Genomic DNA, 24925 nt, shown 5'->3' on the forward strand with positions numbered 1-24925 from the left:
CCCTTTTTTCTGTTTTAAATCAGTTTCACAGGGGATTAGAAGGGGAGGATTTGCAGTCGGGAAACAGAAACAAAACATCACAGCACAATCTGACAGTCGCCCGATTTATCATAACCTGAATATCATTTGATTTTGAACATGGAAGGGAAAAACACCATTCACAGTGGAGAGAAACCGTATGCGTGTTCTTTGTGTGGATGAGGCTTCAACCGATCATCTGACCTGTCAAGACACAAACGCAGCCACACTGGGGAGAAGCCGTGGAAATGTGGGGATTGTGGGAAGGGAGTCAGATTCCCGTCTGAGCTGGAACAGCATCGGCGCAGTCACACTGGGGAGAGGCCTTTCACCTGCTCAAATTGTGAGAAGAGATTTACTCTTTCATCCAACCAGCGAGTTCACACTGACAAGAGACCTTTTAAATGCCCAAACTGTGGGAAGTGCTTTAAAAGTTCCTGGGAGCTGATGTACCATCAGTGTGTTCACACTGACAAGAGACCATTTAAATGCTCTCACTGCGAGACTGGGTTCAGGGGATCATCCCAACTGATTGTACACCAGCGAATTCACACTGGGGAGAGGCCGTTCACCTGCTCCACTTGTGGGAAGGGATTCAGTCAGTCATCCCACCTGCTGAGACATCAGCGAGTTCAAACGGGGGAGCGACCATTCATCTGCTCTGAGTGTGGGAAGGGATTCACTCGGTCATCCCTCCTGCTGAAACACCAGTGAGTTCACACTGGGGAGAGGCCATTTAGCTGCCCCCAGTGTCGGAAGGGATTCACTGAGTTATCTAGCCTGCTGAAACACCAGCAAATTCACATTGGGAAGAGGCCATTTTCCTGCTCTCAATGTGGGAAGAGATTCACTACCTCATCCCACCTGCTGGCACACCAACGAATTCACACTGGAGAGAGGCCATTCACCTGCCCCCAGTGTGGGAAGGGATTCACTACCTCATCCAACCTGCTGACACACCAACGAGTTCACACTGAGGAGAGACCATTCAGCTGCGCCCAGTGTGGGAAGAGATTCACTCATTCACCCCACCTGCTGACACACCAGCAAATTCACAAGTAACGACAGTGATGGGATTTTGCAGTTCATCACATCTAGGACTGAATCATGTTCATTGGGGTCTGTTTCTGCTGATGTTAATAAACTATAGCCCACTTACAGGGTCTAATCTGGTGAAAAGTCAAATAAATTAGTTTTGTGTTAAAGACACAGTGTGTTGAATCTTTTTAATATCACTAACACAAGTTAGTTCCTTTTGAAGGGCTCTTCGTCTCCCCTCTCCATCCCTCTCCATCCTCACCTCCAACAACAAGTGTGAGGAGCTCATGGAGCTTCTTTGTCACTAAGATTGAGACAATCTGATCAGCTGCCTCTGCTGCTTCCCTCCCTTCCACTCACCCTCCCTAAAGTTCCCCCTTACCCAAGCCCTGAACTCACATCTGTCTGTCGTTTTCCTCCCATCTCCCCTCAGGCCCTCTCAGAGCTCATTTTGTCCATGACACTCGCCTCCTGCTCCATCGACCCTACACCCACTAACCTACTGATCACTCAACTTCCCAATGTCCACTGACTATGTTAATAGTTTTCTTTCTCAGGTACTGTCCCTCTCTCCTTCAGATTTCCCATCATTATACTCTTCTCAAAAAACAAATGCTTGACCCCACTGTCTTTCCAAACTATTGCCCCATCTCCAGCTTCCCTCTCCTCTCCAAAGTCCTTGAACATGTGGTCACCTCCTCAATCTGTGCCCATTTTTCCCAGAACCCCATGTTTGAATCCCTCCAATCAGGTTTTTGCCCCTGTCATTGTGCTGAAACAACTCTTATCAAAGTCACAAATGACAGCCTATGTGATTGTGACAAAGATAAACTCTCCCTTCTCATCCTCGATCTGTCTGCAGCCTTTGACAATGTTGACCACATCATTCTGCATATTCGCCTCTCCCCGTCATCCAGCTGGGTGGGGCCGCTCTCTCCCGGTTCCATTCTTCTCTATCTAATCATTGCCAGAGACTCACTTGCAATGTCTTCCCTTTCCAATTCCACAGTTACCTCTGTTGTCCCCAAAGGATCCAGCCTTGGTCTCCTCTTATTTCTCATTAACTTGCTCCACACAATGATATCATCTGAAAACACTGTCAGTTCTCACATTTACTCTGACAGCTCCCAGCTCTGCCTCACCACCACCCCTCTCGACTTCTCCACTCTTGGTAAATTATCAGGCTGTTTAATATCTGGTGGTCGATGTGCAGAAATTTCTTCAAATTAAACATTGGGAAGACTGAAGTCATTGTCTGAATGACTGGTAGAAGCAGATTCAGTAGTAACTTTGAAAAGTGATTTGAATTTCAACTTAATAAGTAAAGATTTGGAGGGCGATCGGTAAAGGGCAGAGGAGTGCGACAGATTGGTAACATTTTCAGAGACAGGACAGGCACAATGGGCTGAATGGCCACCATCCATGCTCTATGAGATTCTATCATATGTTTATTATGAATCGTTCCATTATTTTAGATGACAGAATGTCATCAAACCACAGCAGAGAAAGAGGCCGTTTGGCCTATCGAATCTGTGCTGACAAATTCGGCAAGCGACCCAGTTAGTCCCACTCCCTCATTCTTTATCCCATCCCAGCATCATTTCTCCTTCAAGAATTTATCTGATTCCCTTTTGAAGGTCATTCTTGAATCTGTATCCATCTGATAGTGAATTCCAAATTCTTACCACTTGTTACTGAAAAGATTTCCTCATGATGCTAGCATAAAAGCAAAGTACTGCAGATGTTGGGTGTCTGAAATAAAAACAGGAAATGCTGGAAAAACTCAGCAGGTCTGACAGCGCCTGTGGAGAGAGAAAGAGAGTTAACATTTTGAGTCCATGTATCACTCACCTTCATTGCAGAATACCAAATATAGAATAGCCTGTTCTCTAGTCTGTTCCTCGACATTCAAGTCTAAAAAAAATCTTGTACACTCCAGGAATTCATCCACCACAGTAATATTGCTAATTTGGTTTGCCCAACCCATATGCAGCTTAAAGTCACCCCTGAATACCATAGCACCCTTGTTACATGCATCTCTAATTTCCTGTTTAATATTGTCCCCCACCTGATCGCTACTGTTTGGAAGCCTACTGACAACACCCAATAATGTTTTCTTCCCATTGTTGCTTCTTAGCTCCACCCAGATTGATTCTACATCTAGATTTTCTAAGCCAATTTCCTCTCTCATTATCGCACTGAATTTGTCCTTAACTAACAATGCCATACCACCTCCTTTTCCATTTTTCCTGTCTGTCCCTAATATTGAGTATGCTTGGACATTCAGTTCCCAGCCTTGGTCACCCTGCAGCCATGTCTCTTTAATCACAATCATATTGTATTCGTTTACATTTACTTGCACTGTTAATCCATCTACCTTATTGCAAATGTTCTGTGCTTTAGACTTTTTAACATTTTTACACATTTTTTTTGTACTGTGGCTATTTACTGTTAGCCCTTGTTTCTGCTGCCTTCCACTTTTGCTTTCTACTTTTTTGTCTCTCACTCCAATCTTTGTTTCCCTCTTGTGTCTCCCCGTTCAGTTTCCCATCTCCCTGTCAGTCTAGTTTAAACCCTCCCCCACAGTACTAGCAAACACCCCAGCGAGGATATTGGTTGCAGTTATACTGGGGTGCAACCCATCCACCTTGTACAGGTCCCACCTTCCCCAGAATCAGTCCCAATGTTTCAGCAATCTAAATCCCTCCCTCCTGCACCATCTCTCCAGCCATGAATTAATCTGGTATATTCTCCTTTTCCTGATCTTTCCAGCACGTGGCACTTAGAGTAATCCTAATTCCAGGGGAGTCCTGGGGGTCTTGCTTTTTAATTTATTTCCTAGCTCCCTATATTCTGCTTTCAGGACCTCACCCCTCTTTTTCCCTACATCATCGGTACCTATATGGACAATGACCTCTTGCTGTTCACTCATCCCTCCAGAATGTCCTGCAGCCACTTAGTGACATCCTTGATGCTGGTGCCAGGGAGACAACATTCCATCCTGATGTCATGTCTGTGGCCGTAGAAAAGTCTGTCTGTTCCCCTTATGATTGAATCCCCTGTCAATATTTCTCTTGCACTCTCCCCACCTTGTGCAGCTGAGCCACTCTTGATGCCACAGACTTTGCTTAATTCATTCATGGGATGTGGGCATCACTGGCTGGGTCAGCATTTATTGCCCATCCCTAATTGCCCTTTTCAGAGGGCATTTAAGAGTCAACCACATTGCTGTGGGTCTGGAGTCACATGTAGGCCAGACCAGGTAAGGATGACAGATTTTCTTCCCTAAAGGGACATTGGTGAACCAAATGGGTTTTCACAACAATCGACAATGGATTTGACTTTTTAAAAAGTCTTTAGACTTTTTAAATTCTAGATTGTTTATCAAATTCAAATTCCATGGCAGGATTCAAACCCAGGTCCCCAGAGCATTACCCTGGGTGTCTGGATTATTCGCCCAGCGACAATACCACTACGCCATTGCATCCCCTTTGCTTGGACCCAGGGACACCTGTACTACCTGCCTAATGCTTTTACTCTGTCTGGCAGTCACCCAATCACTTTCTGCCTGTGTACTCTTTACCTGCGGTATAACCACCTTACTGTATGTGCTATCCAGAAAGATCTCTTCTTTGCTTTGGCTCCACAGTGACTCCAGCCACAGCTCCAGCTCTGAAACGTGGATTTTGAGTAGCTGCAACTGGAGACATTTCCTACATACTTGGTCACCTGGAGACTGGAAAGTGTCCCTGACTTCCCACATCGCACAGGAGGAGCATTGCACTTGGCTGAGCTGCCCTGCCAGGACTTAACTTAATAAGCCAGTTAACTAATGGACTAGCTGCAGCTGCAAGTAGATCCTGTATAATCTTGGTTTTAAAGCTGGACTAAAAGTCACTTTCTCCCAACCCAAAGAGTAACTTTTAGCAATACTTAGAAGGACAAGGGCAGCAGACAGGGGAACACCACCACCTGGAAGTTCCCCTCCAAACCACTCACCATCCTAACTTGGAAATATGTTGCCATTCCTTCACTGTTGCTGGATAAAAATCCTGGAATTCCTCCCTAACAGCACTGTGGGTGTACCTACACCATGTGGACGACAGTGGTTCAAGAAGGCAGTTCGCCGCCACCTTCTCAAGGGCAACTAGGGATGGACAATAAATGCTGGCCTAGCCAGCGATTCCCACATCCCATAAATGAATAAAAAATGTAAAGAATGATTAGACTTTAGGTAGAAATTAATCTTTAAAAGTCCCTCTCTTAGCAACCGCCAACTTAAGCACTCCAATGCAACCCAAAGCAACACTCCAGTGAAGATAAAAGCATAACTATCGATGGCTTGCTTTTATGCTGCCTGAATCTAGCTTCTGAAAACCTGTTTAAGCCAGTTAACTAATTAACTAGCTGCAGCGCAAGCAGAGCCTGTATAACCCCTGTTTTAAAGCTGGACTAAAACTCAACTTCTCCCAACCCAAAGAACAACTTTTAGTTAATTGCTAAATTAAAGAAAGATTATACTTTAGATAGAATTAACCCTTAAAAGATTAGTGGGAATAGGGTCAATGGAGCAGGAGGTGGTTCTCATGGACAAGATGAGCTCTGAGAGGGCATGAGCAGAGATGGCAGATAAACATAAGAAATATGTGAGTTCAGGGCTAGGAGAAGGAGCAGCTTGAGAGGCAGTTCAGCCCGGTGTGTTAGTGGAAGGGAGGAAAGCAGCAGAGGCAGTTGATAGGATTGTCTTAATCATAGTGACAAAGAAACTCCATGAGCTCCTCACACTTGTTTCTTTCTATATCAATCGTTGGACACGGGCATCGCAGTCAAGGCCAGCATTAATTACTCATCCCTAATTTCCCTTGAGAAGGTGAGGGTGAGCTGCCTTTATAAGGCAGCCCTGTGGTGTAGGTACACCCACAGTGCTGTTTGGGAGGGATTTCCAGGATTTTGACCCAGCGACAGTGAAGGAACAGCGATACATTTCCAAGTCAGGATGGTAAGTGGCTTGGAGGGGAACTTCCAGGAGACAATGTTCCCATCTATCTGCTTGCTTTGTCCTTCTAGATGGTAGCGGTCGTGGGTTCAGAAGGTGCTGTCTAAGAAGCTTGGTGAGTTGGAGTTTGAGAACGGAGGAGAAAGGAAAGGGACAGCACTTCAAAGGAATTAACTTGTGTTATAGATATTAAAAAGACTCGGCACACTGTGTGCTTAACACAAAGCTGATTTATTTTAATTATATCCAGAATATTAACACCTATAACTAGGCTGGAGTTTATTAACATCAGCAGAAAAAGAGCCCAATTTAGTCCTGGATGTGATTAGCAGCAAAATCCAATCACTATACTTACTTGTGAACTCACTGGTGTGTCAGCAGGGTGGATGACTGAGTGAATCCCTTCCCACACTCAGAGCAGGTGAATGGTCTCTCCACACTGGTGTTCAGTGAGGTGAGATGATCTCCTGAACCCAGTCCCACAGTGAGAGCACCTGAACGGTCTCTTGTCAGTGTGAACACGTTGATGGGACATCAAGACCCCGGAACTTTTATAGCACTTCTCGCAGTCTGGGCATTTAAAAGGTCTCTCCCTAGTGTGACCTCGCTGGTGTATCAGCAGCCTGGAGGCCTGAGTGAATCCCTTTCCACACATGTGGCAAGAGAATGGCCACTCCCCAGTGTGAACTTGCTGATGTGTCAGCAGATCGGATGTCCGAGTGAATCCCTTCCCGCACTTGGGAGCAGATGAATGGCCGCTTCCCACTGTGAACTTGCTGATGTATCAGCAAGGTGGATAACTGCATGAATCCCTTCCCACAATCAGAGCAGGTAAACGATGTCTCTCCAGTGTGAATGCGCCCGTGTGTCACCAGGTGGGATGACCGAGTGAATCCCTTCCCACGCTCGGGGCAGGTGAATGGTCTCTCTCCAGTGTGAAGTCGCTGGTGTACAGTGACTTGAGATGACCACCTGAATCCAGTACCGCAGTGAGAGCACCTGAACGGTCTCTCATCAGTGTGAACATTTTGATGGGACATCAAGACCCCAGAACTTTTGAAGCACTTCCCACAATCTGGACATTTGAAATGTGCCTTGTCAGTGTGAATGCGCCGGTGTATCAGCAGGTTGGATGACTGAGTGAATCCCTTCCCACACTCGGAGCAGGTGAACGTCCTCTCCCCAGTATGAACTCGCTGGTGTCTTGTCAGGTGGCATGATCGAGTGAAACCTATCCCGCAGTCAGAGCAGGTGAATGGCCTCTCCCCAGTGTGAGTGCGCCTGTGACTTTCCAGCTGAACTGGGTAATTATATCCCTTCCCACAGTCCCCACATTTCCACAGTTTCTCCCTGTTGTGACTGCATTTGTGTTTTGATAGGTTAGATGATCGGCTGAAGCCTCGTCCACACACAGAACACGTGTACGGTTTCTCTCCACTGTGAACGGTGCTTTTTCCTTCCATGTTCAAATTCCGATGATATTCTGGTTATGATAAATTCGGTGACTCTGTCAGATCCCAATGTGATGTTTGGTTTCAGCTTCCTGACTGCAAATCCTTCCCTTCCAATATCCTGTGAAATTGATATAAAACAGAAAAAGAGAGTGAGACAGAACCCAGAAGACACAAATGTAGGTTGTGAAATTGAGCTGAATGAATTTGGTAATTTGTGGGGCCAGCTCCAGGAAAAAGTGACCATGAAAACTGCTAGATTGTCGTAAAAACCCAACTGGTTCACTGATGTCCTTCAGGGTGGGAATCTGGTCTGAGCCTAATCAAGAGTCTGGTTCTATGGGTGGAGAGAGGGTGTGTGTGAGAGAAAGAGAGGTGGGAGAGGCAGGTGGTGAAGGAGAAAATTTTGATATATATAATTTGACAAGAATGTTGCCAGAATCACACAAACACTCAGATTCCACCACCTAGACAGACCAGGGTATGTGAACACCAGCACCTCCAAGTTCCCACCCAAGTCACGCACCATCCTGACTTGTCTGACGTCAAGTACGGAATGCGCAGAAATTTCCTCTGAAGCTGAACCAGATTGTTCACAACCACGGTGTCATATTTGACTCCCAGATGAGCTTCCAACCACATATCCACATTATCACCAAGGCCACCTATTTCTACCTCAGTAATATGGCCTGACTCCACCTTAGTCTCAGTTTATCTCCTGCAGAAACCATTATCCATTTCTTTGTTACTGCAAGGCTAAACGATCCTAACACACTCCCAGTCGGCCTTCAACATTAAACCATCCCCCTCCAGCCCCATAATCTTGAGGTCATTCAAAGCTCTGTTGCTTGTGTATTTAGTCACACTCTCTTGTTCACCCACTGCCACTGTGCTTGCTGACCTACAAAGGCTCCCAGTTAAGAAGCGCCGACTTCAAAAATTCTCAAACAAAAACAAAAATAGCTGGAAAAACTCAGCAGGTCTGACAGCATCTGCGGAGAGGAATACAGTTAACATTTCGAGTCCATATGACTCTTCATCAGAACTAAGGAGAAGTAGAAATGAGGTGAAATATAAGCTGGTTGAGTGGGGTAGGACAGGTAGAGCTGGATAGAGGGCCAGTGATAGGTGGAGGCAAAGAAGAGATTGCCAAAGATGTCATAGACAAAAGGACAAAGGATAAAGTTCTCATCCTTGTTTTCCTCCATGGTTGTGATCATTTCTGTCTCCACAATCTCCACAACGAGCCACACAATCTCCAAGATCTCTGTACTCATCTAATTCCAGCCTCTTGAGAATTCCCGATTTTAATTGCCATCAGTGACTGTTCCTTCCCTTATCTAGGCCAGGAGCTCTGGAATTTCCTTCTTAAACCTCTCTGCCTCTCCACGTCATTTTCCTCTTTAAGATATTCCTTACTCTTTGACAAAGCTTTTGGTCACCTGCCCTAATATTTTCTTATGTGGCTATGGCAAATGTTATTTTGTAACATTTATGTGAAATGCACTGGAAAGTTTTATACTGTTTAGGGCACAATATAAATACAAATGATTGTCACTAACTTGGACATATATCGTTGTTCTGCCTTATTAATAAGACATTGTAACTCAAAGTGCGAAGCAGTTTGATGGACAATTGTTCACACTTTGTCATTGGAAAGATTTCAATAACATTGCCCCCTACAAAGATGGAGGCGGCGCATGCGCCCTGCTACAAATTGCCCCCAATAAAGATGACGACCGTTCATCCGGGTCTGGAACTGGGAGAAAGCGGCGGCCCTGCTCTGTGCAAAAGAGCATCACGGTCCCGGGTACCGGTTGGTTGTTGTTCGAGGTTTACGGTTTACATAACATTCACGAAGCCTATTCAACCACCGGCCGGATTGCGCCATCGCTTCACCCCGCCAACCCACCCTCTCCGCTTTTACCGAATGCGAATTCGAGAAAAAAGTTTTGCGCATCGCCATTAATCACACTGCGCATGCTTCACTCAGCCCAGCTCCTTATTCACTCCGATTGGTTGGAGGACCAGCCGCCTCGACGCACCTACAACCCTGCCCTCTCCTTTCCTATTGGTCCGGTTCTGCCGTCAATCAGCCGGGCATTGTGAGCTGTCAGGTCACTGTCGTGAGCGGCTTCACTGAAACATAGGAAATGGAAGCAGGAGTAGGTCATTAAGCTCTTCGAGCCTGCGCCGCCATTCAATATGATCATGGTTGATCCTCTATCTCCCGCCATACTCCCACTCGCTACCTATACCCCTTGACGCCTTTAGAGTCTAAAAATCTGTCCGTTTCCTTCTTAAATATATTCAGCGACTTTGCCACCACAGCCCCCTGTGATAGGGAGTTCCACAGGTTGATCACCCTTTGAGTGAAAAAGTTTCTCCTCATCTCAATTCTAAATGGTGTACCCTGTATCCTGAGATTGTGACCTCTTGATCTAGACCCCGACCCCAGGCAGAGGAAACGTCATCCCGGCATCCAGAAAAGTGAAGGTCAACGCAAACTGGAGGAACAGCACCTCATCTTCTGACTAGGCACTTTACAGCCTTCCGGACTGAATATTGAATTCAACAATTTTAGATCATGAATTCTGTCCTCCATTCACACCCCCTTTCTGTTTCTTCCCCCTCCTTTTTGTTTTTTTCCAATAATTTATATAGATTTTTCTTTTCTCACCTATTTCCATTATTTTTAAATGTATTTCCACCCATTGTTTATCTCGACCTTTTAGCCTTTTTAGTATTCCTTCACCCCACCCGCACTAGATCTATCTGTACCTTGTTTGTCCTGCTTTCTACTCTTAATTAGCACATTCCTTTAGATAATATCACCACCTTCATCACCTCTTTGTCCTTTTGTCTGTGACATCTTTTGGTTATCTCCACCTATTACTGGCTTCTTGTCCCAACAACCCCCTCCTCCCCCATTTAAACCAGCTTATATTTCACCCCTTTCCTATTTTTACTTAGTTCTGTTGAAGGGTCATGAGGACTCAAAACATCAACTGTGCTCTTCTCCGCCAATGCTGCCAGACCTGCTGAGTTTTTCCAGGTATTTCTGTTTCTGTTTTTGTTCTGGATTTCCAGCATCCTCAGTTCTTTGCTTTTATCCCGGCATCCAGTCTGCCCAGCCCTGTCAGAATTTTATACCTTTCAATGAGACCCCCTCTCTTTCTTCTAAACTCCAATAAATACAGGCTTTGTCGGCCCAACCTGTCCTCGTACGACAATCCTGCCATCCCAGGAATCAGTCTGGTCAACCTTCGCTGCACCCCCTCTATGGCAAGTATATCCTTTGTTAGGTGAGGAGACAAAACTTCACACAATACTCCAGGTGTGATCCTACCAAGGCCCTGTATAGCTGCAGTAAGACATCCTTGTTCCTGTACTCCAGTCCTCTCACAATGAAGGCTGGCATACCATTTGCCTTAACAGCTCGCTGCACCTGCATGCTTGCTTTCAGTAATTGGTGTACAAGGACACCCAGGTCCCTTTGTACATCAACATTTCCCAATGTTTCACCATTTAAATAATACTCTGCCATTCTGTTTTTCCTACCAAAGTGAATAACTTCACACTTATCCATGTTATACTGCATCTGCTATGTATTTGCCCACTCACTCAACTTGTCTAAATCACCTTGAAGCCTCTTGATACCCCCCTCACCGCTCACATTTCCACCTAGTTTTGTGTGGTCAGAAAACTTGGAAATATTACATATGTTTCTCTCCTCCAAATCATTGATATATACTGTGAATAGCTGGGCCCAAGCACTGATCCCTGCGGTACCCCACTAATCACCACCTGCTATTCCAAAAAAGACCAATTTATTCCTGCTGTTTCCTGTCCGCTAACCAGTTCTCAATCCATACCAATATATTACTCCCAATCTCATGTGCTTTAATTTTGCACTCTGACCTCTTATGTGGGACTTTAACCTTTCTGAAAATCCAAATACACCATATCCACTGGTTCTCCCTTATCTATTCTGCTAGTCATGTCCTCAAAAAACTCCAGGACGTTTGTCAAACATGATTACACTTTCATAAATCCATGTTGACTTTGTCTAATCCTGTTGATATTTTCTAAATATCCTGTTATCACATCCTTTATAATAGATTCTAGCATCTTCCCTACCACAGATGTTTGGCGGACTGGTCTGTAATTCCCTGTTTCTTTCCTCCCTTTTTTTAAAATTGTTGTGTTAAATTTGCTACCTTCCAATCTGCTGGGACTATTCCAGAATCTACAGAATTTTGGAAGATGACAGCCAACGCATCCACTATTTCCATGGCCACCTTCTTTAGCACCCTGGGATATAGATTATCAGGCCCTGGGGATTTATCAGCTTTCAGTCCCATTAATTTCTCCAGCACTGTTTTTTTAAGTAATGCCAATTTCCTTCAATTCTTCCTTCTCATTAGACCTTTGGTTCCCTAGTATTTCTTGGAAGCTATTTGTGTCTTCCTCCATGAAGACAGAACTAGTGTAGTTGTTTAATTGCACTGCCAAATCCTTGTTCTCTATTATAAATTCTCCTATTTCCATAAGACCATAAGACATAGGAGCAGAAATTAGGCCATTCGACCCATCAGCCATTCAATCATGGCTGATAAATTTCTCAAACCCATTCTCCTGCCTTCTCCCTGTAACCTTTGATCCCCTTACCAATCAAAAGATTTTGGCCTGCAAGCAACATGCTTGTAGAAGCTTTTATGTTCCTTGCAAGTTCACACTCGGACTCTATTTTCCCCTCTTAATCAACCTCTTGGTCCTCCTTTGCTGAATTTTAAGCCTCAGTCTTGCTATTTATTCCAGAAACTTTATATGACAACTCTGGATCTAATACTACACTTCATTTGTTTTGTTAGCCATGGTTGGGCCAGTTTTCCTGTTGTGTTTTTGCACCAGAAAGGAATATATAACTGTTACAATGCATGCATTTGTTCCTTATATATTAGACATTGCCCATCCACCGTCATGTCTTTTAATTAATTTCTCCAATTTATCTTAGCGAACTCATGCCTTATAACTTTGTAGTTTCCTTTGTTTAGATTTAGGACCTGAGGTTCGAATTGGACTACTTCATTTTCCAACCTAAGGAAGAATTCTCTCATGTTATGGTCACTGTTCCCTAAAGGACCCCGCACCACAAGATTATTAATTAACCCCTTCTCATTGCACAAAGCCAAATCTAGGATAGCCTGTTCCCTAATTGGTTCCTCGACACACTGGTCAAAAAACCATCTTGTACAGACTCCAGGAATTCACCTGCAATGTTATTGCTAATTTGGTTTGCCCAGTCTGAATTAGATTAAAGTCACCCATGATTACTGTAGCACCCTTGTTATAAGCATCTCTAATTTCCTTTTTAATACTGTCCGCTGCCTTACCACCACTGTCTGGAGGCCTATATACAACTCCCACTCATGTTTTCCACCCCTTGTTGCTTTTTAGCTCTACCCAGACTGATTCTACATCTAGGTTTTCTCAGCCGATATCCTCTCTCACTATTGCACTGATTTCATACTTAACAAACAATACGACACCACTTTCTTTTCCTTTGTGCCTGCCCTTCCTAAATATCGAATACCCTTGGATATTCAGTTTCCAGCCTTGGTCACCCTGCAGCCACGCCTTTGTAATCGCAATCATATCATAGCTGTTTACATCTATTTGCACTATTAATTTGTCTACCTTATTGCAAATGCTCCATGCATTCAGGGACAGTGCCTTTAGACTTCTCTTTATTCGCATCTTCTTTTGTACTATTGCCCTATTTGCTGCTATCCCCCGTTTCCTCTGCCTTCCACTTTTGCCTTTTACTTTCCTGTCTTTCATGTCTATCTTTGTTTCCCTCTTCTGTGTCTCCCATTCAGGTTCCCAACCCCATGGAGTCTGTGGGCTGTGGTACAGGTGCCAATGGTTGTGATTTGGGGGATCCCATGAGATCCCCTCTGGGGCAGCTTTTCTGATGAGCCAGTCTGCCTGGTTATTACCATCACCCTCTTCACTAACTCCTGCTGCTGACAAACAGCAATTTGCCCTGGACACTTACCAGCAACACCCCGAATCATTCAGAGTTTGTAGAGGTGACTGAGTGGTTTCCTTTCTGTTGTCGAGAAGCCATATGTTTTTTGCCAGGATGAAAGATTCTGCATGAAGGAATTACAACTAGAGGAGCTTTCAGAATAGTTGGTGCTTCTTTCAGTAACGGTTTGAAGGGTTGTGATGATGCTTTCTAGGCTGAATATTGTGGTGGCTATTTAATAAGGATATTATAGCTGTCATGAGGTATCAAAGACACAGAACCAGTCAGGCACAGACCTTGTTTATAAAACAAAGATCCATCCAGATGAACAGTGGAGTCTAACAATGATGTGGCTTTGACTGGTTCATTGTACATGGCCTCTTTCACTTGATATGTATGTGAGGTTCTTTCATACTGCAACATCCCAGCCAATTCTTAATTGTGAGGTTGCAGGATATTAATTCATCTACTCTATTACATCAGCAATACTCCTTTAATTGACCCTGTATTAAAAATGTCACTGTGGTATATGGGGTATGTAGAATTATTGAATTAAACTCTACCAGGTAACTCTGTGTGCTTAATTAACCAGTGAACTCTTCATATCTGCTTAGTACACTGGGCAATCGATCTTTGCACAAGAGTGAGTATGTCTGAGAGCTATCCAACTGGAAAATCTTCTCCATTCACCTCTTGCATATGACAGCAGACTGTTCTGACTCCACCAGCAGGGCTGTGAAATCAATTAAATAAATCGTGCAAAGAGCCAGCACAGGCATGATGGGCCAAATGGTTTCCTTCTGTGCTGTATCATTCTATAAAACAGTGAATATTCAGTATCTGGAGATAAATGAGAGAAGAACTATTAAGAAAACATTTATAAGTTCTGTGTAGTTCCACAGCAGAGCAACGGTTTGAATCACTTTGAGAAATAGAACATAGCATTGTACCCGTTCACAAGCATGTATGTGATTTCTTAAGTTAACGTATCTCAATTTTAAACAAAATTATTTTCCATTGCCTGTTTGGAGAATCAATGGCGCTACTATTACCCAGCATGCCTGGCGGCTGTGAATGTGCCCTATTAACAGTACAGGAGCCCAGTGCGCAGGTACATTGCTGGATCCATCTCGGGCATGCGCAGTGTCACTTTGATCAGAGCCATGTGGTGCAATGGACGATTTTTTCTGCGGGTAAGAGCTGGTAGGGCGGAGTGAGGAACGGAGCCTGGAGTCCTGGGTGGGGCGGGTGGAGAGAAGGGAGATTTTATAAACAACCGCTGGAGGCCAAAAACTCCGAATTATTCCCTGCAGGTCCGACGTTTGTACTTCCGGGGCTTTTTCTCTGGAACAGGCCCAGATTAACGACCACCATCTTTGTTCAGCGCTGAGCAGAGCGCGTGCGCGGCAATCTTGGTGACGCAACAGAGTGTGGGCGGGGCTCCAGGTTCCCGGTGAGCTGCAGATTGACAGGTCCGGGATAACGGCCGCGATCTTTTCAGGAGCCAGGTTCTTTAGGACACATGCGCGGCGATCCCGAGACCGGAAGGCATCAGAACTTGGAGCAGGAATATGCCATTCGGCCCATCGAGCCTGCTCCGCTGATGAAATAAACTCATGGCTGATCTGATTGTAGACCGAGCTCATTGGGGAAGAGAATTCCACAGACGAATGACCTTCTGAGAGAAGAAATTTCTCCTCATCTCAGTGTTAAATGGGAGACTTCTTAGTTTTAAACACTGCCCCTTAGTTCTAGATTCTCCCTATGAGGGGCAACACCTTTCAGCATCTATGGGTCTAGAGCCCTCAGAATCTTATATATTTCAATAAAATCCTCTCCCATTCTTATAAACTCCAATGAGTACAACCTCTAACCTTGCTTCAAACGACAAACTCCCTCATCCCAAGAATCAGACTAGTGAACCTTTACTGAACTGCCTCCTGTGCAAATAATAAGCCTTAAGTATTCCTGGGACTGGAAAAAAGAAGGAATGTTGTGAATTTCTATCCTGGACTAACAGTGATGGATTTTGGAAACTCTTTTTACAGGGGATTAGAAGGGGAGGATTTACACACAGCAAGCTCAATTCAAGAGAAAAGTTTATCTATTCTGAATTTCTAACCACTAACACTTATGAATCTTGTAATCTCCTTTCACAGCGAGCTAAAGATTTGAAAACTGTGATATTTTTCCCTGACACAGTGCTTCTAATATCTTTCCAACTGCAGGCTCCAGCAGAATTTAAATTTGAAAACAGTGAAATTGTTACGGAGGTGAGTACTATTGAACATTCATCTACACTTTAGAGCTTTTAGTGCTGTGCTCTGGCTCCATGGCTCTGGACCTGGTGTGGCCCCTTTACTGTGGATCTGAATCCATGTCCATCTATTACTCTGTTTCACCTCTGCCCTCCCTGATCACCGTTCTGCCATGGTCTAACTTCCTGTGCCTGCAATAGTGGTTGTAATTTAACCATGTTTGGTATTTTACTGTTCTTTCTACAGTTACTGCCTGACCTGAGTACTTGCAGCATTTGCTCTTTTTATTTTAGTTTTCCAGCAGCTGCAGTATTTTGCTTTTGTTTTATTTCAAGTGTTTCCCTCAGAACTGAGTCTAGAAACACAGATAGACCAATTAAGAACTGATTGGTAATGGGCTGGGTGTTGGTGTAAAGGTTGATCCCCGGCCCCCAGAATGAGTCCTTTTTCACAGAATCATTGCATGGTTACAATACTGTTGGAGGCCATTTAGCCCATTGTACCCATGCTGGCTCTCTGCAAGAGCAGATCAATTAGTCCCACTCCCCTGCCCTTTCCTCATAGCCCAATAGTTTTTTTTCTCTGCAGAATCTTATTTTTCTTCATTTTTTTGGATCAGTTTGAGATGGAGGAGAAGCTGCTGGGTTTAACCTTAAGGACTTTGGAAGCTCGTTGGGAACAACGATTTTAGTTGTGAAACTGTCAAGGGAGGAAGATTCCAGGGGAGATCTGGTTGCTAAACAGACATTTAGGAACAAGCATTTCTTTAGATGCTTCAATCTATTTTACATATACATATTTTAAAAGTATGTGGAATTTGGGTGACACTAACAAGACCAGCAGCAGATATTGTCAATCCTCAGTTACGTGTGGGGAAAATAATGTTTGACCTTCTTGAACTGCTGTAGTTCGTGTGGTGAAGGTGCTCCCACCATGCTGTTTGGTAAGGAGTTACAGGTTATTCACCCAGTGGTGATGAAGGAATGGCAATATATGTCCAAATCAATGACAATGATTTGCATTTATATTGTGTCTTTAACATAATAAAACTTTCCAAGACATTCACTGAAATGTTACATAGCAACATTAGACACCAAGTCACATAAGGTGATATTAGAGCAGGAGACCAAAAGCTTGGCCAATGAGGTAAAGAAGTGGGGAGATTCAAGGAGGAAATTCCAGAACTTGGGCCTAGGCAACTGAAGCAATGGTCACCATTACTGGAGTGATTAAAATGTGGAATGTTCATGATGCTGCAATTAGATGAGCGCAGGTATCTCAAAGGGTTATATGACTGGAGGAGATTACAGAGATACAGATGGGTAAGTTTAGAGGTAACAGGAATGGAGGAGAGTTTCAGAAGCAGATGAGCTGAGACTAGGAATGAGCCGAGCAATGTTACTGAGGTGGAAATAGGTGGTCTTGCTGATGATGCAGATCGGTGGTCAGAAGCTCAGTTTGGGGTAAAAGATGACAGCGATCTTGTGAACAGTCTGGTTCAGCTTCAGACAGTTTCTGGGGAGAGGGATGGAGTCAGTGGTTATGGAGTGGAGTTTGCAGCAGGGACTGAAGACAATGGCAATTATGTTCCCAGTATTTAATTGAAGAAAATTTCTGTTCACCCAGGACTGGATGTTAGACAAGTCAGGATGGCGTCTGAGTTGAAGGAGAACTTGCAGGTGATGGTGTTCACATACACCTTCTACCCTGGTGGTTGAGCGTGATGGTTTGGGAGGTTCTGTCACCTTTTGGCCAAACTGTAGATTTATAAAAGGACTCTCTTTCATCCGCTGCCTCTCTCTTACATCCGCTGCCTCTCTCTCTCTCTCTTTCTCCCTCTCTCTATCTCTTTCTATATCTCTATTTCTTTATCTCGGGCTCTCTCTCTCCCTCGCGCTCTCTCTCTCTCTCGCGTGCTCTCTCTTTCTCTCTCTCTCTTCCTCCTATAGTGTCCAAAGTCCCCTTTAGGTCCAGACTGGGTGACAGTTTCCCTTCCCTAAAGGACATTAATGAACCAGTTGGGTTTTTGTGACAGCCCTTCAGCTTTCATGGTCTTTTTTCCGATTGCAAGTCCCATAAATTCATTCAGCGAAATTTCACAGTCTGTCTTTGTGTTTTTGTGGGTTCTCTGTCACATTTTTTCTGTTTTAAATTTCACAGGGTATTAGAAGGGGAGGATTTGCAGTTGGGAAACTGAAACCAAACATCACATCAGGATCTGACGGAGTTGCCCAATTTATGTTAACGTGAATATTATTGGATTTTGAATATGGAAGGGAAAAGCACCATCCACAATGGAGAGAAACCAAACATGTGTTGTGTGTGTGGACGAGGCTTCAGCCGATCATCTGGCCTGTCGAGACACAAGCACAGTCACACTAGGGAGAAACCATGGAAATGTGAGGACTGTGGGAAGGGATTCACTCATTCATCCGCCCTGCAGAATCACCAGCGAATTCACACTGGGGAGAGACCATTCACCTGCTCTGAGTGTGGGAAGGGATTCACTCGATCAGCCACCCTGCTGAATCATCGGCGAGTTCACACTGGGGAGAGGCCATTCACCTGCTCCGAGTGTGGCAAGGGATTCACTCAGTCATCCCACCTGTTGACACACCAGCGTGATCACGCTGGGGAGAGACCATTCACCTGTTCTGTGTGTGGGAAGGGATTCACTCGGTCATCCCACCTGTTAACACACCAGCGAGTTCACACTGGGGAGAGACCATTCACCTGCTCTGTATGTGGGAAGGGATTCATTCAATTATCCAACCTGTTGGCTCACCGGCAGGTTCATACTGGGGAGAGGCCATTCACCTGCTCTGAGTGTGGGAAGGGATTCACTCAATCTGGTAGCTTGCATTTACACAAGCTCACTCACACTGGGGAGAGACCATTTACCTGCTCAAAGTGTGAGAAGGGGTTCACTCGGTCATCCGACTTGCTTATACACCAGCGAGTTCACACTGATGAAAGACCTTTTAAATGCCCAGATTGTGGGAAGTGCTATAAAAGTTCCGGGCAATTGATCTCCCACCAACGTGTTCACACTGAGGAGAGACCGTTCAAGTGCTCTCACTGTGGGACTGGATTCAGGCGATCAACAAACCTCACTGTACACCAACGAATTCACACTGGGGAGAGACCATTCACCTGCTCTGAGTGCGGGAAGGGATTCTCTGATTTATCCACCCTTCTGAAACACCAGCGCACGCACACTGGAGAGAGGCCATTCACCTGCCCTGAGTGTGGGAAGGGATTCACTCAATCAGCCAACCTGCTGAGGCACCAGCGGATTCACACTGGGGAGAGGCCATTCACCTGCACCGAGTGTGGGAAGGGATTCACTGACTTGTCCAACCTGCTGAGACACCAGCGAGTTCATGAATAAATACCATGATTTGATTTTGGTGTTAACCACATCTAGGAATGAACCATGTTCATTGGGATATGTTTTTTTCTTCTTCCTCTTCCTCCCATTTTACTTGTGGTCACCACAATGCTGTTTGATCACCTCTATCTCATCCTGTCACTCACACATTCCTCTTTCAATCCCACTGCATTTCTGTCTCTGACCACCACATCTTTCCATCTGGTCTTAGACCTTCGTCTTCTCCTTCTTCCTGACAGACCCATGTCCATCACTCACCTCACCACATTTCCTCTCTCTGTCCACAACAAAGGACCAGACCATTTCAATCTCTTGTCAGCTACTTTCTTTGATGTTTCTACAATCTTCACTGACCCCCTGATGTACTGGTTTCTAATCCTGAACTTTCTTGTCACTCCACACATCCATCTCAGTATCTGTATCTCATTAGTATCCAGTCGTTGTCCTCTCTTCTTGATATTGTCCAAGTTACCCCAGGTATTTGAAGCTACTCGTGTTGTCCAAGTCTTCACCCATCATCTTTACACCTTTACTCTTCCTTAGGCTCAAACTGACAGTCCATAGACTGGGTGTTTGGTTCACTAATGTCCTTCAGGGAAGGAAATCTGTATGGACTCGAAACATTAATTTGGTTTTTCTATTTCCACTGATGCTGCTAGACCTGCTGAGTTTTTTCAACATTTTCTGGTTTTATTTCAGTTTCCCAGCATTCATAGTATTTTGCTTTTATTTAAAACAATCTCCATGTTGTATTGACCTTCCCTGTATTTCTCCATCATTTGTCTCAAAACAAAAATAGCTTTGGGATCTGTTTCTGCTGATGTTAATAAACTCTATCCCAGTTATATGTGTTAATACTCTGGATAAAAGTCAAATAAATCAGCTTTAACAGACAGTATGATGAGTCATTTTGATATCTCACAAATGAGTGCCTTGTTAAGGTCTCTCCCTCTCCCCTGTCTCTTGCTCCTCACCAACAAGTGTGAGGAGCTCATGGTACTTCTTTGTCTCTAAGATTGACACAATCTGATCAGCTGCCACTTCCTCTTCCCTCCCTCCCACTAGCCCACCAGGAAAAACTTTGGCTCAAGATCGGCCCAGCTGTAGCCCTAAACTCACATCTTTCTTTAGTTTCTCTCCTGTCTCTCCTTATCCCCTCAAGAGCTCCTGTTGTCCATGGGATCCACCTTCTGCTCAATTGACCCTATTCCCACTAAACTTACCCACACAGAGTTTTGAAGGAGGGTAAGTTTATGCAGGGTGGAAGATGGGGGACCAATCAGGAAAAGATTGGAATTGTTGATTCTGGATGTAACAAAGTCATGGATGAGGATTTCAGCAGCAAATGTGCTGAGGCAGGATGGAAACAACTGATATTTCAGGGGTGGATGGAGGTGATCTTAGTGTTGGAGAGGATATGTCCTCCGTAACTCAGCCCTCACCTCAGGGTCAAATAGGAAACTAAGGTTGCAATTGGCCTGGTTCAGCCTCAGACTGTGGTCAGGGAGGGGGATGGAGCTGGTAATGAGGGTAACAAAGTTTATGGTGGGGGAGGTTTCATGGGCCTGACTATTAATCCACCTCCTGGGCCACACTGTACAGACCAGAGAATTGATCCAGTTCTACCTCATTGGATTACAAGCCATTTGGTCCCATCTCAATGTGTTGGCGAAAATTACTGTTAACCAATTGGGCTTTCAATGACACTGTTAGAACCCATAATTTTCCATGTGAGAGAATATGCCTCATCAATGACTACAGGAGCCCAGTGTGATTCCTCAGCACCGGATTGTACTCTGAGCATGTGCGGTGCAAGTGGTGGATGTGCAACATGCTGATCAGAAGCTGGGCAGTGAGGACAGAGAATATCGGGTCCAGGAACAGGCCATTTGTTTCAACTAACCTGGGTGGTTATCTTCAACATGAATTTCTTTCCATTCCATCTTCCTCATCTCAGTCTTTCAGCTTATCTTTCTATTCTCTTTTCTCTTATCTTTCCTTTTGAAAACATCTAAGCTATTTCACCTCAACCACCTCCTGGGGTAGCGAATTTCACATTCTAACCATTCTCTGAGTAAAGACGTTTCCCCTTATTTGCCTGTTAGATTTATTAGTTACCATCTTGTACATTTAGCGCTAGTATTTTATTCTCCCACAAGTTAATAATGTAAAAGACCTCTAACACCTCAAAGTCTTCTCTTTTTGAAAGATAAAAGCCCAAACCTGTTCAATCTTTCAAAAAACTGCAAAATCTCAGTTATGAGATTTACCCTTGCAATTTTTTTTGCACTTTCACCTGTGCTTCTTTGTCCTTTCTATAGAACAGAAACCAGAGCTGTGTACAGGATCTTACACGAATTGAACATAATTTCACTATTTCTGAATTCTGTAGCTCTAGAAATAAATGCCACTCCTTTGTGAGTATTTTTAATTGATGTGCTGACTTGCAGTGATGGTTTTAATTAATTGCACACTTCTATCCAGAGATTGCTTTGCTCTTCTGCATCAGTAACTTTATTTTCTCAGGTGCAGGTGATGTTTGTATTTTTCACATCAAAGTGCATCATCGCAACTTATCTATGTTAATGTTCACTTGCCACTTTCACTACCCAGGCTGGAATTTTTGTAATGTGTATGTTACATTTTTCCTCATTTTAGATATACGCCCCTAGTTTGGTATCAGCTGCAAATTTTGACATTGAGTTACTTGTTCTCAGGTCCAAATAGCAGTGCTACGAGAACTGATCCTTGTTGATCACCTTTTTTGACCCTTTTCCAGTCTGATATTGGTGAGGGAGGTGGGGGTGCATTGCACAGACTTCGTATCAGGTATGGAAGGTCCAGGCTTTCGATTTTCTACATATTATAGATGCTTACGCTGTATTGCGCCTTTGGCCCCGATCTCGCTTGGATACCGAGACACTGATTTTCAGTCAGCAGTTCAAGCTGTCAATGGCGCTTTGTTTACCGAAAACACGCCGCGCTGCAGAAAGTCTATCAACAACGATAGGAGTCCAGTGCGCAGGTGCAGTGTGGGTGTGCGCTCTGAGCATGCTCAGTGTCAGTCATGGTGACAGAGTCAGGAGGAGCGGACGGTTTGGGAGGCCGGAGGAGATTGTGAGCAAAGAGTAGGAATGGAAACTGCGGCTGGATTAGAAACTGGATCAACTTCTGGGGTAGGCTCTAGGCCCTGAATAAGAGGCCATTGGCCCCGCGTTTACCCGCGATGACAAGGTCGGGTAGCAGGCTCACTGGCCGCCATATTGCGAGTCAGGGCGGATCAGGGAGGCACCAGTGACGGGCCCGGGTTATCCAGGCAACAGACCGCCATCTTGAGAGAGGAAGGCGGGGCTTGTTCAGGGTGCGAGGCGCATGGGCGGCCATCTTGGTGAGGGAAGAGGGAGTAAGCGGGGATTGTTCGGTGAGCGGGAATTAAGAGCAGGAATAGGCCATTCAGCCCTTCGATGTTTCTCCGCCATTCAATAAGAGCATGGCTGATCTGACTAACTTTCAGTTCACATTCTGCCTTCCCCTGAAATCTTACACCCCCTTGTTAGTCAAGAGTCTATATAACTTTTGCCTTAAAAATATTGATAGACCCATTCTCCACCGCTCTCTGGGGAAACAAATTCCAAAGATTCACGACCCCTTGAGAGAAAAAAAAATTCTCATCTCTGCCTTCAATAGGATGCCTCTTAGTTTTAAGCTGTGTCCCCTATTTCTAGTCTCCCCCACAAGGGGAAACATCATTTCAGCATCCATCCTGTCAAGGCCCTTCAGGACCTGAGATGTTTCAATAAGATCACCTCTCATTCTTCTTAACTCCAATGTATACCGGACCAGCCTGTTCAACTTTTCCTCGTAAAATAACTCCAATCCCAATTATCAGCTGAGTGAACCTTCTCTGAACAGCTTCTAATGCATTTATACCCCTTTCTTGAAAATGGATACCAAAACTGTACACAGTGCTCTAGATGTGGTCTTACTAACAACCTGTCCAACTGTGGCAAAACTTACCAACTTTTATATTCCATTTCCCTGGCAAGAAGCCAAAACATTCAATTTGCCTTCCTAATCACTTGCTGTGCCTACACACCAACATTTTGTTATTCAGATACAGGACACCCAGTTCCCTCTGTATCTCAGAGTTCTGCAGTCTCTCTCTATTTAAATAATATGCTGCTCTTCTTCCTGCCAAAGTGCACAGGTCCACATTTTACTCCATCTGCCAAATTTTTGCCCACTCACTTAACCTGTCTATATCACTTTACAGACTCCTTATGATTTTTGGCAAATTGCGCCCCACCTATCTTTGTGTCATCAGCAGATTTAGCAACCATACATTCAGCCCTGTCATCCAAGCCATTAATATAGGTTGTAGATAGTTGAAGCCCAGCACTGATCCCTGTGGCACTTCACTCGTTACATTTTGCCAACCCAAAAATGATCCATTTATGCCAACTCTCTGTTTCCTGTGAGCTAATCGATCCCCTAGCCATGCTAATATGTTATCCCGAACACCATAAGCTTATTTTGTATAGTAACCTTTGGTGTGGCACCTTGTCAATCCTGGAAATCTAGTACATCACATCCACAGATTCTCCTTTATCCACAATGCTTGTTACTTCTTCAAGCCAATTTCCCTTTCACAAAACCCTGTTGACTCTGCCTGATTGCATTGAGAATTTCCAAGTGCCCCACTATAACCTTCTTGATGATAGATTCCAGCATTTCCCCAGTGACACGTTATGCTTGTTGGGCTGTAAATTCCTGATTTCTGTCCCCCTGTGTTGAATGAAGGTGTTACCTTAGGAATTTTCCAATCTGTTGGGATCATTCCAGAATCCAGGGAATTTTGGAAAATTAAAACAAATGCATCTACTGTCTGAGCAACTACGTCTTTTAGGACATGAAGGTGAAGACCATCAGGGCCCAGGGGTTTTTCAACTTTAAGTTCTAATAATTTTCTCAGTGCTCTTTCCCTGGTGATTGTAATTGTTATAAGTCCCTCCCTTTCTTTCACCTCTACAGTGAAGATGCAAAATATGTGTTCAATTCATCTTCCATTTCCTTATTTTCCATCATTAATTCCCAGACTCGTCCTGTAGAGGACCAATGTTCACTTTACCTCTTTTCCTTTTTGAATACCCATAGAAACTCGTACAATCTGCTTTTACATTTCCAGCTAGCTTTCTCTTGTACTCTAAATTCTTCATCATTTTTTAGCCATTCTTTGCTTTTTCTATATTCTGTCCAATCTTCTAACCTGCCACTAATCTTCACATAATTGTACGCTTTTTCTTTCAATTTGATACGATCTTAAACTGCCTTAGTTAGCCACATATGGTACATCTTTCCCCTAAAGTCTTTTTTCTCAATGGAATGTATCTTTCTGAGTATTATGAAATATCTCCTTAAATATCTGCCACTGTATCTCTACTGACTTAACACTTAGTCTAATTTCCCAGTTTGCTTTGGCCAGCTCTGTCTTCATACCCTCATAATTGTCCTTATTTAAGTTCAAAACACTAGTCTTAGACCCATTCTTCTCTCCCTCGAACTGAATACAAAATTCAATCATATTATGATCACTGGTACCTTGGGGCACCTTTACTATGAGGCCATTAATTAATCCTTTCCCATTACACATTACCAGATCCAGAATAGCCTGCTTTCTGATTGTCTGTAGCACATGCTGCTCAAAGGAATTGTTCCGAAAACACCCAATGAACTCATCTT

At 44.2% G+C, this 24925-nt stretch overlaps 1 pseudogene; it reads left to right on the forward strand.

Annotated features, from left to right (window-relative positions):
* The first annotated feature begins 421 nt into the window (after positions 1-421).
* LOC121270274 overlaps positions 422-24925 on the forward strand; it is a 28521-nt pseudogene continuing 4017 nt past the window's right edge.

This window comes from Carcharodon carcharias, chromosome 27, assembly GCF_017639515.1.
Source record: "Carcharodon carcharias isolate sCarCar2 chromosome 27, sCarCar2.pri, whole genome shotgun sequence".
NCBI classification, from domain to species: domain Eukaryota; kingdom Metazoa; phylum Chordata; class Chondrichthyes; order Lamniformes; family Lamnidae; genus Carcharodon; species Carcharodon carcharias.